Raw genomic sequence first — 16,285 nt, 5'->3', positions numbered from 1 at the left:
TTAAGGTTGAAAGTTTCTAAACCTTTAACTGTGAGATTATGCTACTTCTGTAAAAAAAAATATTGAAGGCTTTTTGTACATGTAACCAATGCTGTATTTTTGTTGCTCTTGCAGAAATGAAGCATCTCTTCTGAGTTTCTACCACTAGGAGTGCTGCAGCTTTGCACAAAAGCCAGTCCTCCCAGTTCGTCCAGCACGGCTGCTCTTTCACTCTAAGCCATGAGGAGCAGAGGAGGAAGGGGACCTGACATTCAATAAACGCTTACAAGCAGACACCCTCTTAATCATTCACTTTATTATGTTTTTTCTTTACAGAAACAATCGTTTCCACATTGAGCCAGTCGCAGGGTGATAATATATTGTGTAATATATTGTGAGGGACGAACAGATAATGGAGACAAAGTGGTTGCGAATGACAAAACAAATATATGTTCAAATGAGATCCTAAAAATAAATCACATTTCCAGCACTTTGTAAAATAGCGAGCACAAAGAAAATAATTTTCTGAGCTTTTACCATTTTTTACAATACAAATGTTTTTTATGCAAATTCTTCCACATATTTTGGAGGGGGATTTTCTTGATTTGTTTCACAAGCAAAATGTAGTAGGACCAAAACAAAAGAAGCATTCCATGTGTTGTTGCAGTTCTTCAGTCCTGTTTGTCCTGCTCATGGTGTGGAAGGGTCATGACCTCCAAAGATACACTCAGACCTGCCATACCACTGGGAAGTCAACTTGCAGGTCTGAAGACAAAAAAGCAAAGGTGTGAAAGATACAGATCTCAAAATGCAACAGTACATATGGTAAAATGTTTTCCTTTCATTTATAATCCTTAAAAAAAAAATTATCTCCTCAAAACTTTTCACTCAAAGCTGTGGAGTTTATATGAGTTGAGTTCTGTGTGAAAACAGCACTTTACTCGACCTTCACTCTGCCAGCTAACTCACTGCAGAGTTCACTTAGTGGCTCATTGATCACATATCTATATGAAGTATGCAGTGCCTTCAAAATATCTTTGTACCTCTTGATCGATTTCACTTCGACAGCACCCATCATCTGGATCAAAAGCAATTATTTCACCAAGAGGAACAAGAAAACAACAACAAGAAAAGTCTTATTTTGAATATTTTGAAGTCCAGCTACATAAACAGACATATTTTTCAAAGGATGTGCAAGTCTGTTTTTGGCTTATTTTGTGACTTTGTGGCAATATTGCTAAAATTGATCCCACTTGAAAAGATTCTCAAGTGCGCTTCAGTACTTCCTCACTGGAAGATACTGGGGATCATTAAAACAGACAATCCAGTACTATCATTGACCGCAAGTGATGTCATCCCAATCTTGTGCACATGCAAACTTGTTTTTGGGAATGTGCAGTAGATTTGATGAAATGACAATTTAAAACATAGCAAAATAACTGACCACTTTATAAGAGAACTGTTAGGTCATGTTATTCATTTCAGTTTTCATGTTTATGTAAATACCATAATGCTTTCTGCTTACTAAATACCAAAGGAATCTCATACAGTTTCAGCCAGGTGTTATTTATTAATTTATTTTATTTATTATCAGTATCCTTATATCTGGGGTCTATGTTTGCAAGCCAAAGCAGAAAGACGTTAACATTTGCTTGAGTGTTTATTTGTCTCAAATAATATCGTTATTGGGATTTTGAACATGTCACATGTTTTCCTGAAACTGATAAAGACGCTTCTTGCCCAGCCTGTCAGCTGTGGATTCTATTAATAATCAGGTCATTTCTGAGGGCCATTGCCTTCACAGGATTTTATTTATAGGTATCAGAGTAAAGGGGATTGAAAAGAAAAACACATCACACAGTTTAGTTTTGACAAAATGTAAAAACGTTCAAGGCGTATAAAGGTTTGAATACTTTTGCAAGGCACTGTATACGTAAAAAATGTACATGCCCTGCCAGTCACTAGTCGTGGTCATCCGTTTGGGGACAGTCACCATCACGCACCCTGTCCACCCCTCCCCATCCCTGTCTGCAGTCCTGCCACCGTTGTTGAGTGGGTGACCTTTTCTCTCGGCTAATCCACACCAAAAAGCCCTAATTACTGCTGCCGCTCCACCGGCCTCCTCTCACCCAATAATCAATAAAGCCGATTGGCTGGCGGATCGTCCCGTCAGGCACCGGAGCTTTACATGCAACTCAGAGTTAAGTCTGCGTGTCTTAATGTGCGTGGTTATATGTATGGGACAGCGTGATACAACAATGGTGATTTTATTAGAAGATGTTGCAAGAGAAAAGGCAGGTAAGGACTTAAAGGAGACGCCGCTTGGATTGGCCGCTACAGCAACAGAAAAATAAATAGAGGATGACTACAAAGTAACCACACACACACTTGTATTTACACACATTCCCTTCCTGTGAGCTGAATGTTGTGACACCAGGTGACCTTATTGAGCTGCTGTTGTGTAAAGAGTCCCTGATTAGAATAACTTCCCTTTAACCTTTAGTAGAGAGACGCATCTCCGGATAGCAAAAAAATAAGGTAGGGGTTATACCGACATAAACGTATCCTGGCGACATTTTATTTCATTAAAGGTCCTTATAGTTGTACAAGTAGAGTGCTTTCCTGGGTTTTTTTGCAACAAGGCAAGCGCTTCCAGGCACACTATGATGAGCTGACAATGTGGAAGGTGTATGCTGCCCAAAGCACTTGAGCATTTATTGCCATATCTTCTACTTTCTTTAACCTTCTATATGTTTTTGCATACCTGTGCATGTCTGTAAAGCCTGAGGATATCTAAGAGCAATAACAGATGCACCATGTTTAATTTTAGACAGCTGCATGAACAGTCATATATTATATAAAAAAAAACTGAGGTAAGCAATCTTTCTGTCTTTTTTCCATCGTTCCTTTCTTTTTCTGTCATTCTGTTCTGCTGACAGTCTTTGATTCTATTAGACAAGTTAATGAAAAGCAACAAAGAAGAGCCGACTGGCAGCCTGCACCTGTCAGGGTGTATGTCTGTGTATGCATACCTGCCAGTGTCTATGTCACACTGTCTTCTGTCCTCAGGCACGCCAGTCAACGCGGTGATGAGACATTAGGAGTGATGAGAAGCTCGTCTATGCCTTCGAGGCGGACTCCGTTCTGCAGACAGGAAAATGGTTATTAATATCAGCGTCTTTTCTCATACACGGTGGAGAGAGAAAGTTGGGAAAGGCATCATAGCCAAAAAAGAGAAATGTATAAGGTCTACAAGCTGTGTCAGGAAAAATAAAACATCTACAAGTACATTAACCGGTTGGACTCTTTACCCATTGCCAACCTATTTGCACAAATTTATCTTAACTGTTTTTGATTTGTTTTCTTTGTATGTCAGATTTGTACTGTCCAGGTGCTGAATGTTTAGTCCCGTCATCATTTAGTACTTTTGCAGTTTTGGTTGTTTTGAACCTGACATTTGTTGGGTAGGAAAAGGAGCCATCTGCTATCTGGATGTTTGGTATTTAACAGGTTTCTGGGACATTTCATACCTGCTTTGTCAGCCAATAATTTAAAGTAATTTTCTACAGTTTGGTCATATTCTGTGGTAAAGAAATGAGTTGATGTGACTTCTGTTAATATTATCTACCAGAAAAGGGTGGCTAAGAGTTATTTTTGTCATAATGTGTCACACATATTCATTTTCTTAAAATTATCTGTCTGCATAGTTCCTCATTAACAATTTCATTGACTTTAGTTTATTTATCTGGTGCCAATGCACAATAAATGTCATCCTAAGGCACTTTACAAGACAACCCCAATTCCAATCTAGAATATAGTCAAATCAATCCAATATAATCCAATCATATAGACACATTGAAATTCAGCTGCATGCTATATATGCTATATATCCGAGTTTGATTGTGCTCATAACGCAATGCAGTAAAACTAAATTCAAAGTAAAAAAAACATGGAAGCACAGGACCAGGATTACTTTCTATAGGAAAGTAAAAACTGCACACACAGTTATTGACAGCAGCAGCTTGCTTTGTATAGTAAATACAATGAGTAAAACACAGTTAAACACAGAAGCACTGAACTGGTGGAACTATCTATGGCAGGGGTGTCCAAACTTTTTTGCCACGTGGGCCAACATTGTCGAGTTGAAAGTGCTCATGAGCTTCAAAAATTAAATTTTTTCTTTTTTTAAGAACAAAAATCAATTTACTGTGGTTTTATTTATTATAATGCCAAACTAAACATAGAATATTTTAGATTCTTACTTTATTGTCCCCAAAGGGAAATTAGAACAAAAGGTGCAAAAAAATGCAGGAGAGGTGGTATGATAGAGAGGGATCTGGGCTTACAGATGACACGGGTCTTTGCTGACAGCGTTTAATAAATTCTTTGGTTTGACGATTAAAGGGTTAATTAAACAAACAATGTAGTCTAATGTTATCACCAAATCACTGAAAATCCAAACAATAAAAAGGGTCTCTCTTAGGCATACCTGATAACTAAAAAATATGCAATCTTTAGATGACGTAATACCATTAAATTAAACTGTATCTGCAATTTCACCATTTTAATATTGTTTCTCTCCATAACTCAACAAAACACTTAATTACTAAGAAAATGTAACTGATACACATTGGTTGTCAGCAGGGGGCAAAACAGGTTCCTTTGATGTATGAAATAGAAGTCTGTTGTGACGACATGGGAACACATGGGTAGGAATGGGACAAATTAACACAGATCTTAACCGAAGACATTAACAGTTTGTTTTCTTGGGAGCTTGTTATTCCTTAAAGCACACAAAACAAACACTGTGACATCATGAAACTGCCACCACCATGCTTAATGGTGCTAAACTGAGCCAAAAGCGGCAGCTTTGGATTTACGTTTTCAGAAAGCATTTTTTGCACTTTTTCTTTTGCAAGTACTTTCAATTAACTAATGGTTTTTCGTTTCCTCATGGAAACAGGGACCCCTTATTTACAATAACCAGTGGTGGATGGCTTAGGTCTAGGCTGACTGCTTCAAGAGTTCTACCAAAGCTGTGAAACTTTACAACTTCTTTTGGGATAGTTTGGTTACCTCTCTGATTCATGTCCTTTTTTTGTGGTTTGTTATTATTATGCATTTCAGAAATAGGTTTCACCATGTTCCACAATGCTTCTTGTTTGTTTCTATAACCAGACACTTATCTACATTTTAAAGAACTTTGTCACCCATTTTGATTAAAATATCCGTTATTCTTATTTGGGCAGCTTTCTTAGTCCCTTCTACCTCTTGGTGGTGTTGATTCCAAAAACAACTAAATTTACATTTCCAAATTAAGGGAAAGGTACTTCTGTGTCCTAAGTGCACAAAAGAAGAGGGTGATACTACTTAATTAAGACAAACCTACAAGTAAAAGTAATATCTGGTTTAAAACGAGCTCATTCGCATAAGGAAATAAGCACATTTTTAAAACAAGCTGTATTAATCATACTGTCCATGTAAGGAAGTACATTTCGCCCGTCTATCAGCAGAGCTTGACAAGGTGACACCATAAATGAGATCTGTGGTCAGCTGTGAATTATCTATCAGCTCTGGTCAGCACCCTGTTCACAGAGAGACAATAACTCCTGCTGTAGACTGTTATGACATTTCATTTTTGCTATGAATAAAGCATGCTGACTTGGAAACATAGCATCACTGAAATGTAGTTTTTTTATGTTAAATTATTTTCAGTAGGATATAGTCTTTTGTGGAGTGAATAATAGCTCAACATTGAACTTAATGTGATAATTAATTTCTTAATGGCATGTTTTTGGTTGAATTAAAGGAAAAAAACATGCATGTTGTTAGCAGTTATCTAAATGAAATCCTGTATTTGCTGCAAAAAGTAAATTGCACATATAGAATTTACAGAGATTTGTGGGATAAATAGTAGCCTTGACCCTGTATATAAGTCAATAAACCAACCCTATATTTACAGATATTTAACCCTCCTGCGTTACTAATGTTTCTGTAGAGCCTCAGGAATCCTGGCTTAGGACAGATGTTAAAGTCATAGTTTATATATTTTTAAAATTAGGTTTTGTGAAGTAACGAGACATCTCATTTTGCCACGCTTTAGCATTTAATAGAACTCAAACTCAAATTGTCTTTTCTTTGGGAGAACAGTGCTGTTTTAGTTCATATTAACCATCTACACTTTTACAAGATATCATTGTTAAGTTTGTTGCTGTTTTCTTAAAATAAAAACATCTGTGTTACAATGTGTAGTTCCATTAGTAGACGCTTGACTGTCAAACTTAACAGTTGTTGCTTGTCCGTCAGGTCTAAATCTCCAAAGAGTGAAGTAAACGTTTAGACTTTTCTGTTGGTTCTGCAAATGCATCAAAGATTTTGAGTTCCTTTGCTTTTCCAACTTCTCACAATCAGCTGTTTATGGGTATTGGTAAAAGAAAGCAGGCCTAGCCAACATACCTTTGAGTAGTAGCACAGACATTGTTTGGTTAAGAAAACAGCAACAAACCTAACAATGGTCGCTTGTGAAGGTTTAGGCAGATATTTAACATCCTCTAATAATGCTTTGCATTCCATGCTCATTAATATTTTCTGTTTCAATTGTGTTAAATTGCTAAAATGATCTAAACTGGGGGTCTGACCAACTTTTAGCCTTCTACCGCTCTGAAGATGTCTTCAGTTTTCTACAAACTTACATTTGACAAACTTCACATCTGTCTACTACAAATAAGGAAACTATGACTGATAATGACAGCAAAGAATCTAACTTAAGAAAACCCCAAACTATAACTTTAACAAAATACAATCAAAACAAATCTGCTCAGATTAGTTCTAGTTTAACATGTGCCAAAGACCCAGAAATTGTTTGTCCCGGTTTCATTCATTAAGACAAAACTTTCCACAACAATTTAGCCTTATGTGACAAACAAATTGCCACCTATAGCTAGAAACAGCAGCAGTCTGTGGTGCGCAGTGAGCAAACGCACTGCATCATTTTCCAGACTATGTCTGATCCATGAAATATGTTGCTCAGCAAAATCTGATGAAGAGAATAACATGCTGAGGATAGTACACAACAACTTGTTTGTCTTTAAAGCACTGAATGGATTTGAAAAGCCTGCATGAGGAACTAACCATAAACTCAACCCCACGTCTTAAGCATTGATCAGTTGAGTGCTGTGAGTAGTAAACCACACCCCTTGGGTTCAGAGCATGCTAGCAAAGAGGATCCGTAATCCTGACAGATCAACTTGCATGAAATAATCCTTGAGGCTGTTCGGTGTTTCCTGTTTATTGCAGACCTATGATTTGAAAGTTGTTTTTTGTTTTTTTTTCTTATCTGTTCTTGAATTCCCTTAGTTCAGGTCATGAGGTGTTGCTTGTTGAGATCTTTTAACCTACTTCATGTTGTCAGACAGGTTCCATTTAACAGCTTTCTTGATTTTACAGGTCTGGCATTAATCATTCCTGAGTAAAATTAAGCTCAGATTTCCAAAAATGTTGTTTTTTACAGTTAATTAAGAGGGCAACTACTTTTTTGATGTATGACCAGGCTGGTTTGGATAGCTTTTTTCCTTCAATAAATGCAATCCTCATTTTTTTAAAAGACAGTTGACTGACGACACGAAAAATAAATGCCTCGAGTTGAAACCAAGACATTCCTTTGAATTCAAATTTTTTGTAGCATTGGGAATGATTAGCTTCATGTTTGTCTGGCCACAACCTGTGCTCCTGGTTTGCAGTTTGTACATGTGTGCATTTCAGTGAGTGTATGACAGTGAAGTGAAGACAAATGCACTCCCACAGAGAGCTCTCCAAGTCAACTGGCCTGCTGAGTGAAACCCTGTAGTAATGTTTAGCTTATGGGGTGAAAAAGAGGGTGAGTGGAGAAAGGATAGGGGAAGGATGAGGGGATGACAGGGCTGGAGAAGAGAGCTAGCAAAAGACAGTGAAGGGGGCTGCAGCTGAAGCAAAGCAAGGATGGGTCACGGAGGAGTGACAGGGAGAGCGAGGGAAGGAAGGATGAAAGGTCCAATTGGGATGGAACACAGGAGGCTTCCCGCTTCGGGTTGTCAGTCAGTCTTCTCTCACTGACACCTGAACCTCCGCTGACCGGGTCGTGACTGCCTCTCTGGCACAGGAGATATCATTGGGGGGATGACCCTTGACCTCTTCAAGCCCTCACTTTGCCTTCTGAAGCTTCTCTTTACCCCCTACCCTGCTTTCATTTCTTTCCAGGTTTTTCACCTCCAACCCTACCTGGAGTTTGGCTAAGCAGTCGTGGGCCTTATTAACTTTCCTAAAGTAAAGGGTAAAGTAAAGGATTAACTCCTACACTGTCATGTAACAGTATTCATACCCTTTCAATCATGCTACAACCACAAACTGATGTATTCTTGTGAGATCTGTTATAGACTAACACAAAGTATAGCTTAATTATGAGTTAGGATACAAATGATACATGGTTTTCTTTTTTATTCCCAAATAAAATTGTAAAAGTATAACTTGCATATGTATATTCCGCCTCTTTTAATCTGTTACCACTAAATAAAATCCAGCCCAACTAATGGCAATCAGAAGTTACCTAATAAGTAAAGAGTCTTCCTGTGTGTACACAGCTGTTCTGTGAAGGCCTTAGAGGTTTCATAGAGAACATTAGTAAACAAACAGCATCATGAAGACCAAAGAACACAGCAGACAGATCAGGAATATAGTTGTGGATAGGTTTGAAGTAGGGTTAGATTATAAAATAATATCCCAAGCTTTAAACATCTCACAGAGCACTAGCCAACAGATCATCTAAAAATGGAAAGAGGTGAGGGAGAATATTAGTTGTATGAGCAACCAAGAGGCACATGGTAACTCTGGAGGAGCTGCAGAGATCCATAGCTTAGTTGGGAGAATCTTTTAGCAGCGCAGGTATTAGTTGTGCACTTCAGAGACCTGGCCTTTATAGAAAAGTGGCAACAAATTAGCTATTGTTGAAAAAAGCCGTGGGAAGTGTTCAGAGTTTGCCACAAATCATGTGGCAAACCGTGAATCATGCAACACAGCAACATGTGAAAGAAAGGCACACTATGAAAATGGAAATCTAACACTTAAAATTATCCTGGAAACACCATCTCCATGGTGAAAACCTGACATCATGAGACTGTTTGGATGTTTTTTGTCAGGGGTAAGGCTAACTACAGAGCAATCTTAGGAGAATACGCTCTTTAAGGCTGCTAAAGACTTGAGACTAAGGCTTCACCTTCCAGCGACAATACCACTAAATACACGACCAGAGCTGCACAAGAATAGTTAGATCGATTGTGTAGAAGGGCCCAGTCAGTCCAGACCTAAATTCAATGCAGAATTTGTAGCAACACTTGAAAAGTGATGTTCACAGATGATTTCCATGCAATCCTACTGAGCTTAAGCTACTGTACTTTAAAAATAGAGTGGGCAACATTTTCTGTCTAGATGTACAAAGATGGTAGAGAAACACCTTAAACGACTTAATGCATCAAAAGGTGGGATATTGTTTTCTAACCTCTTTTTAACAGGAGAACTCTAACAAAAATAAAAACATTCAAGGAAAATGTCTCCCACCCTATGCATGACAGTGTGACAGCATCAGATAGCTCCTTCAGCAACATGCTCCTAAATGCACAAATTGGTGTTATCTTAGATCCTTTTTTAAAGCAGCCGTTAGACTGGATCAACACTGTTCCTAACAAAACCAGTAAGAGTTTTACATTGCTGCTATTCTTTGCACATTTTCATGTTCTTGTAAAAAGTTCCTTTTTGCACAAATACACAAAAGCACAGTTTTTACTGTTTTTCCATTACCTTTTTTAGACGTATACATTCTTAGAATGCTACAAATAGCATATGCAGGTTCTGTAAAAGTATAGTTTTTCTTACTTTGTATTTTGGACATTACTGTACAGTTTCTACTTTATTTTTATTTATACTACCTGTTTCTATGTGTATCTGTGTGCTTTCCAATTGCCTGTCACTTTGCTGCTGATGCACTGAAGGTCTCCACTGAGGGGCAGTCAAAACATCGTTCTATTCATCATTCATTAACCAGCTTATATTATACAAACATCGAAAACTGTTTTAAAGGTAATGCTTAAGTGTAATTAGGTAAGGTAATTAGGTAATATCTACTGGCCTTGGTGTAATGTGGTGTTTAGCTATCTTCAACCGCAACTATCTTCCATCGCAAAAGTGAAGTCAGCAAATAAGATTTAGACTATAATCAAAGCAGAACTTTAGTGCACAATTAAAGAAATATGCGCAGTGAATTAATAGGATCTTACTCGATCTGATTAGCTGACATGTTGCTACAGGATAAATACACAGATACACATACACACATTCAGCCGTGCTTATGTATCCCTGGAGAGCAAGCTCTAATCCCAGGTTTACATTGTTAGGACGACACGGATAATCCTCCAAACAGGGTGTCTATCTATAGAAATTGCAACCTCTGAATCCTCATCACACACTTCTGACCTGAAGGGGCAAAAACAGCAAGAGGGTGAGAAAACAAAAGAAAAATGCTAAATAGGGTTTGTGAGGACAGCAATGAAAGTTGAACAAACAGAGATGAAAGGAAGGAAGAGGTAAATACAAAATTAGACTGGAAGGGTGCATCGGAGGAAGCATACAGAGACAGATGAAAGAAAGGTCTGTGCTGTCAGGTATGCAGATGAGAGAATGATGGCATCAGTGCAGGAATGGACACAACCAGTCCCTCAGGAACACACACACCAGCTAAAGCGCATATACCAAGGGGTGAGCCACAACATATATAAACCGTCATTAGAGATAGAAAACACATTAGTGATGGAGACTCCCAGTGGTCACATACTGTATGTAGAATGCTGCAGTTCCAGTGTATGGTCATACATTTTTAAAATGAATACAAATTATATTTAGAGATGTGTCTGCAGAACCTCCCTGCTGTGTTTTATTCAGTGCACCATGGGGGACGTTTCAACCAACCATCTCCTTAGTAAACTAGTTGTCCCAAAAAATACACAATAAACCATGATGTGTTCTGCATCATACTCTTATCAGTGATACAGATTTTTCATTTTCTTAAACTAATGCTGATCAAGGTTGCCAAGAAAGTGCTTAAAGAAACTGCCCGATGGTGTATCATTTTCACTAACAAATGCACACTGACCATGAACACACAGTCATGTAATGAAGTATAGATTTTCACTGAATGGTTACACTTAATACAAAGGCTTTAAAAGGCACATTGAAAAAAATCTGTCTGGTAATTCTGGTTTGAGTGTACTTGGGCTGATGACATCACAAGAGGCATAAGACTGGCGGATGAGTACAACCGCAAGGCTTGTGCATACTCTGCAAGAACAGAGAGATTTGTTCTCTCTCCCAGCGCTTGCTCTGTTATTCATCATGGGTGTTCTCCCATGGAAGAGCACCAAGCAACTTTGCTACAGTCAGAAGAAAAACTTACTTCCAAACTTTCTCTCATTTAAGGGACCTTACATATAATAACAATATAATGTAAAATTTTATTAGTTTTGAAGCATCAGTTCAGCAGTGAAACTTTTAACACCAAAACATCCTAATGGAATGAATCAACCAGACCGTATCGTTTTATAACAACTGGGCTTAAAAATGATAGTTGGAATATCACTTAAGTGCACCAGACTAACACTTTTTTCTCTTCTCACTAACAGGAAACGCTCTACTGCCTCGGCACAAGCAATGGCACCATAGATAGAGCTTGACTGATAACACTGTGACAATATAAACAACTGTCTGATTCAAAAGTAATGAGGTGTACAAATACCAAACAGCGTTTACTCAAATTTGTATGAAAGTTAAGATTTTTTTTTGTTTCAGCAGGTGGAAATTTCCCCATGACTGAACGCTGTTTTGAACGGCTCTAAGCTTAACTCCATCAAAAGGACTTTTCCATGATTTTCCAATCTGAGGTTACTGCAGGCGGGATATTGGCTGCTCTCAAATTTTCCTAATAACCTGATTTAAAAAACACAATCACTCTAATAGTGTTCAGTTTTGTAAAGTGGCGCATTGCAGAAGGGTAAGAAACGGTGTATTTTGTCACCTAAAAGTTTTGTTTGTGTGTGTGCGTGTGTTAAATTCATCCAAGTGTTGCTAATTATTGTTGCAGTCAAACTCTCAGGCCTTTATTTTGAAATATACTATCCCATATATTTCAGATTTTGCAGAATTTGATGATCTTATAAGGGGAAATACTCACTATTTTTATAAAAAGAAACAACCTCAAGCATTACTGGAATGAGTATTTCTGTAAACCCATCTAACTATGAAAAGATGGCCCATAGCCAATAAAATTAAAATTTATGATTTTCTGTATCATTAAATCTTCATTGTCTTACTGCTCTGCTGCAGGCTCCAGCTTCACATTTTATGACCATGAACTGTAAGATAAATGGACACACTGAAACTTACTGAGGTTCCCTTTAAATCTTGGGTGATGTAATATTCATTGTTCAATTTTAAGTCTCTAGTGTTTTGTTTATTCTGTTTGTTGCTGCTTGATGTTTCTTTTGAACTCGTGGTCTATGCTAACTGCAGAATTTTTCCACCCCCACAGACTGTTAATGATGCTGGAAATGCAAAACACATTGCTTCCAGTGTGCTAGTGAATATATCCTGAAGATATCACAAACGCGAGACACATAATGGCAACTGTTTCATCACCTGGAGATGGGTTTGAATTTATAATGTATGCTGTCAGAGGTAGATATTACAAAAGTTATCATTTCCATAAAAGATAAGTAGCTTAATGCAGTAACACAAGCCATTCCTGATGTGAGACCCCACTCTTAGGACATCATTCTTTCATGCTTCAGCTAGACTGCAGGATGAAAAATAATCAGTCTTGAACCAGAGCTGCTTTTTTTAACCTCTCTAAGGATGCAACAAGTTTTTTCTTCAAAAACTGGCAGATTCGGAGATTTGGCAGAACACACTCTGCTTCTTGGGATGATTCCAAATTAATACAATCAACTTTAGAGTGTCTTCTGGGAGCACAATGAACTCTTCCTGAGCAGCATACAAAGAGCTGTAGCAGACACACAACATTGTACTGCGGTACAAAAATTACTTAAGCAGTCCTCTCAATAGGCGTCATTATAAGTAGGGCTGTCCTAACAACGATTTTTCCCTTAGTTTATCTCAGTAGAATTACACTTACATGTACTCCCTGATGATGTTCTGTGCATAGTGTTAGCAAGACACGTGGCAAAACAGTGGTGCTGAAGCAGCCTTTGCAGTCTATCTTTCACAGTGAATGTGATCGTTAAAAGGTGACAAACATTTAGGTTGTTTGGAAAAACCCAGATTTTTCACATCAATAAAATAATATGTAAGGTTGGCCTGTTATGCAGTTTTGCAGTCCTAGCATACACAAATATGATGTGATTGGTAAAACCTGGCCATGTGGAACAAGAAGGTTGCTCAGGGTCTGCTGACAAAATAACAGTCGACCAATCAAAGGTATTGTGTGAGTTTCATCAGGGACTCTGAGACCTGTCATTTAAAAAATGCCTTGCTCTGGACTTTAAGAAAGTTCATCAGACAGGATGCAGAAATCTTTAATACTTTGACTCAAACGTTTGTATTAGAAATTACAATGACAGCAGAGGTTGGAGAGTTTGCTAAATCCTAAACATTAACTTGAATAATGTTATTGGTTAAGCACTGTACTACAATACATAGACAAGTGACAGGGTGGTGAATTTCAGCACCCACAGAGACAATTGGTTCTAATATTTAGCACCATTAGTAAGCACTCTTTTTTGCTATGTTTCCCACAGCATACCAAAATAAACTCTCCCATTGTTATACAATTTTAAAAGAAGAAAATGGACATGTTTCCCATAAGAGAATAATTGAGAGAAGAGTTCAGGAATTCATGGATTTCTCTGCGTTTCTAATACACTATATTGCCAAAAGTCTACTTTTACATGTACATGAACTTTGATGACCTTGTATTCCTAATTTTTAAAGGTCCAGTTTGTTGATGGACTCCCTGTTGTCAGCGATAGCAAATTTAAATATTCTGTAAATCTTCCACAAGGTTTAGAAGTGTGTTCATATTTAGATGAGAAAACCAGAATTTCACCCTCTGCTCTAATTCATCCCAAAGCTGTTCAAGAAGGTTGAGGTCAGGACCCTGTGCAGACCAGTAAGGTTTCTCTACAACAAACTTTATAAACCTGCAGCCACGGAAGGGATTAGAATACCAGAATTGATTGATTTGATGGTGGGACCCAATACTGTTGGCAATAAAATGTATTTCTTTCCACAGCTATAGTACTGTGGTCATTTGTCTCTGTGTTGGACTCGCTATACTATGAGGACTTGGCTACTTTGCACCTCACTTCTTTCATGTTCACTCCTTGGAATGGCTAAAATAAAACTTTCTTTGTGATTCAAGATCTTAAAACAAGATTACGCAGGGATATTGCTTAAAGAATATTTTTCTCTACGGTCTCAAATGTGCTCCTTATACAGTATTTATATATATAAAATGAGAAATTATGTTTCTTTATAGTTTTAAAGCTTTCTCTCGTAACTTAGATGTTTAGAGAAACACACAAAAAATGAGGTGAAGCCATAAAAAGTGCAAATTTAGCTTCTTTCAAATCTTAATTTACCTGCAGAAAAAAAGTTAGCAAAAGATGATTTGTGTTTTGTTTCTGCAAATGTGGAAAGCTAACCAAAATAACTACTTTTTAACAAAAGTTGAAAAGTAATTTAATTAGTGTATGTAACTACTAAAGGAGGTGCATTCAAACTTTTTGAAACAAGAACCACCTCAATAAATACTAAAGCCCCTTTGACAAAACACTTCAAGGTGGAATAAACATATCTTTTTTGCCATCTCTGTGTGTTTTATGAAAACAAATGGCAAGGTGGGTTGAAGTCAACCCGTTGCTGTTTTTGGTTCATTTGTGCAGAGATAAGCCTGTGCTGCAGCTTGAGTGTGTGATGTAGCTGCTACAGGCGGTTTGTGTGGCCAGCTGGCTGAGGAATTTCCAGCTAAAACTTACAGAGGCCACATCTGTCTGCTGTGCATCTGATGCACGTAAGAAAGATTTTCTGACTTTTATTTTAGATGTATATATCAGCCCTGATGCATTCCACATCATACCTTCTTTGCTTCTGGCCTGATTTTGGAAAGCTCCTACTGTATGTTTGAGTGATATTAATTGTTTAATTTGTAATTTATGACTGACCAGAGGCAGCTCAGACAGGACTTTGATTTTGTGGGTTTGCAAAAGAGGCATAAGATTCACAAGTACTTGGGCAAGGTGCTGGCGCAGCAGTAAACTGCATGACCCATGTATAGAGACTTCAGCTTTAGATGCGGCTGTCCCATGGTTCGAGTCCCAGCCGCTGCGACCTGTGCTGCATGCCTTCCCCTTCTCTTCACCCCATTTCCTGTCTGCATGCTTTCAAAAATGTAAAATTAAGGCCACTTGTGCCGCAAACCTAATCTTAAAAAAAAAAAAAAGAAAATTCACAAGTACTTCTACACTGACAAACATTGTAAAACAGCAGTCAAATCAGGGCTTCCAACCATCAATGAATTTTCTATATTTATGAATCCCTGCAGGGTCACAGCAGGCCTGGTGTCTATCTATAGCAGTCAATGGATGAGATGCAAAGCAAACTATGGACAGACCACCCCTTCATTGTAGAGCAACTCCATGGCAAACCTCAAACTACTATACACAAACACACCCACACAACATAGAGTGGCCAGTAACCCCACATGCATGTTTTTGGACAATGGGAGCTAGCAGGAAAAAACCCACACATGCACAGGGAAAACATGTAAACTTCATGAGGGAAACTGCTGGTCAAAATTCGAATCTAGGACCTTTTTGCTGTCGGGCACCAGTACTAACAACTGCAATTGTGTCTCATTTGATATTTCATACATACACCTTTGTTTAGCAAACATGTTGCTAATGTGTTTAAAGGTACAATACAGAGAAATAAACTCTTAGCTTGTTTTGCTAATAAGAATTAGCCAGATCAGTAAGCACACAACATTGGCCAAAGGCATTTGTTCACCTATCCATAAGATTAAATTTAGGTCTTCTAATCACTTCCATTGGCACAGCTGAATGAATTTAAGCACCTAGGGATGCAAACTGATTCTACAAACATTTGGGAAAAAGACGATCACTTTCAAGTACCAACCATGCAAAAAGTCCAGTCATGAAATGCCCTCACTATTAAATATTTAATTTAAACACAGTGGAAGCGAATTTCTACA

At 37.9% G+C, this 16,285-nt stretch overlaps 1 long non-coding RNA gene across 1 annotated transcript in view; it reads right to left on the bottom strand.

Moving 5' to 3' along the window:
- Positions 1-257: 257 nt before the first annotated feature.
- The window catches only part of LOC124879002, a 30,720-nt gene continuing 14,692 nt past the window's right edge, over positions 258-16,285 (bottom strand). The window contains exons 2-3 of the long non-coding RNA XR_007040928.1: positions 3,012-3,123; positions 258-744 (exon numbers count right to left, since the gene is read on the bottom strand). This is a non-coding gene — a long non-coding RNA (uncharacterized LOC124879002). The remainder of the gene's footprint in view (positions 745-3,011; positions 3,124-16,285) is intronic.

The sequence above is a fragment of the Girardinichthys multiradiatus genome, chromosome 13 (genome assembly GCF_021462225.1).
Source record: "Girardinichthys multiradiatus isolate DD_20200921_A chromosome 13, DD_fGirMul_XY1, whole genome shotgun sequence".
Taxonomy (NCBI): domain Eukaryota; kingdom Metazoa; phylum Chordata; class Actinopteri; order Cyprinodontiformes; family Goodeidae; genus Girardinichthys; species Girardinichthys multiradiatus.
The sequence above is the reverse complement of the archived record's forward strand: the minus strand, read 5'-3'. Positions and strand labels throughout refer to the sequence as shown.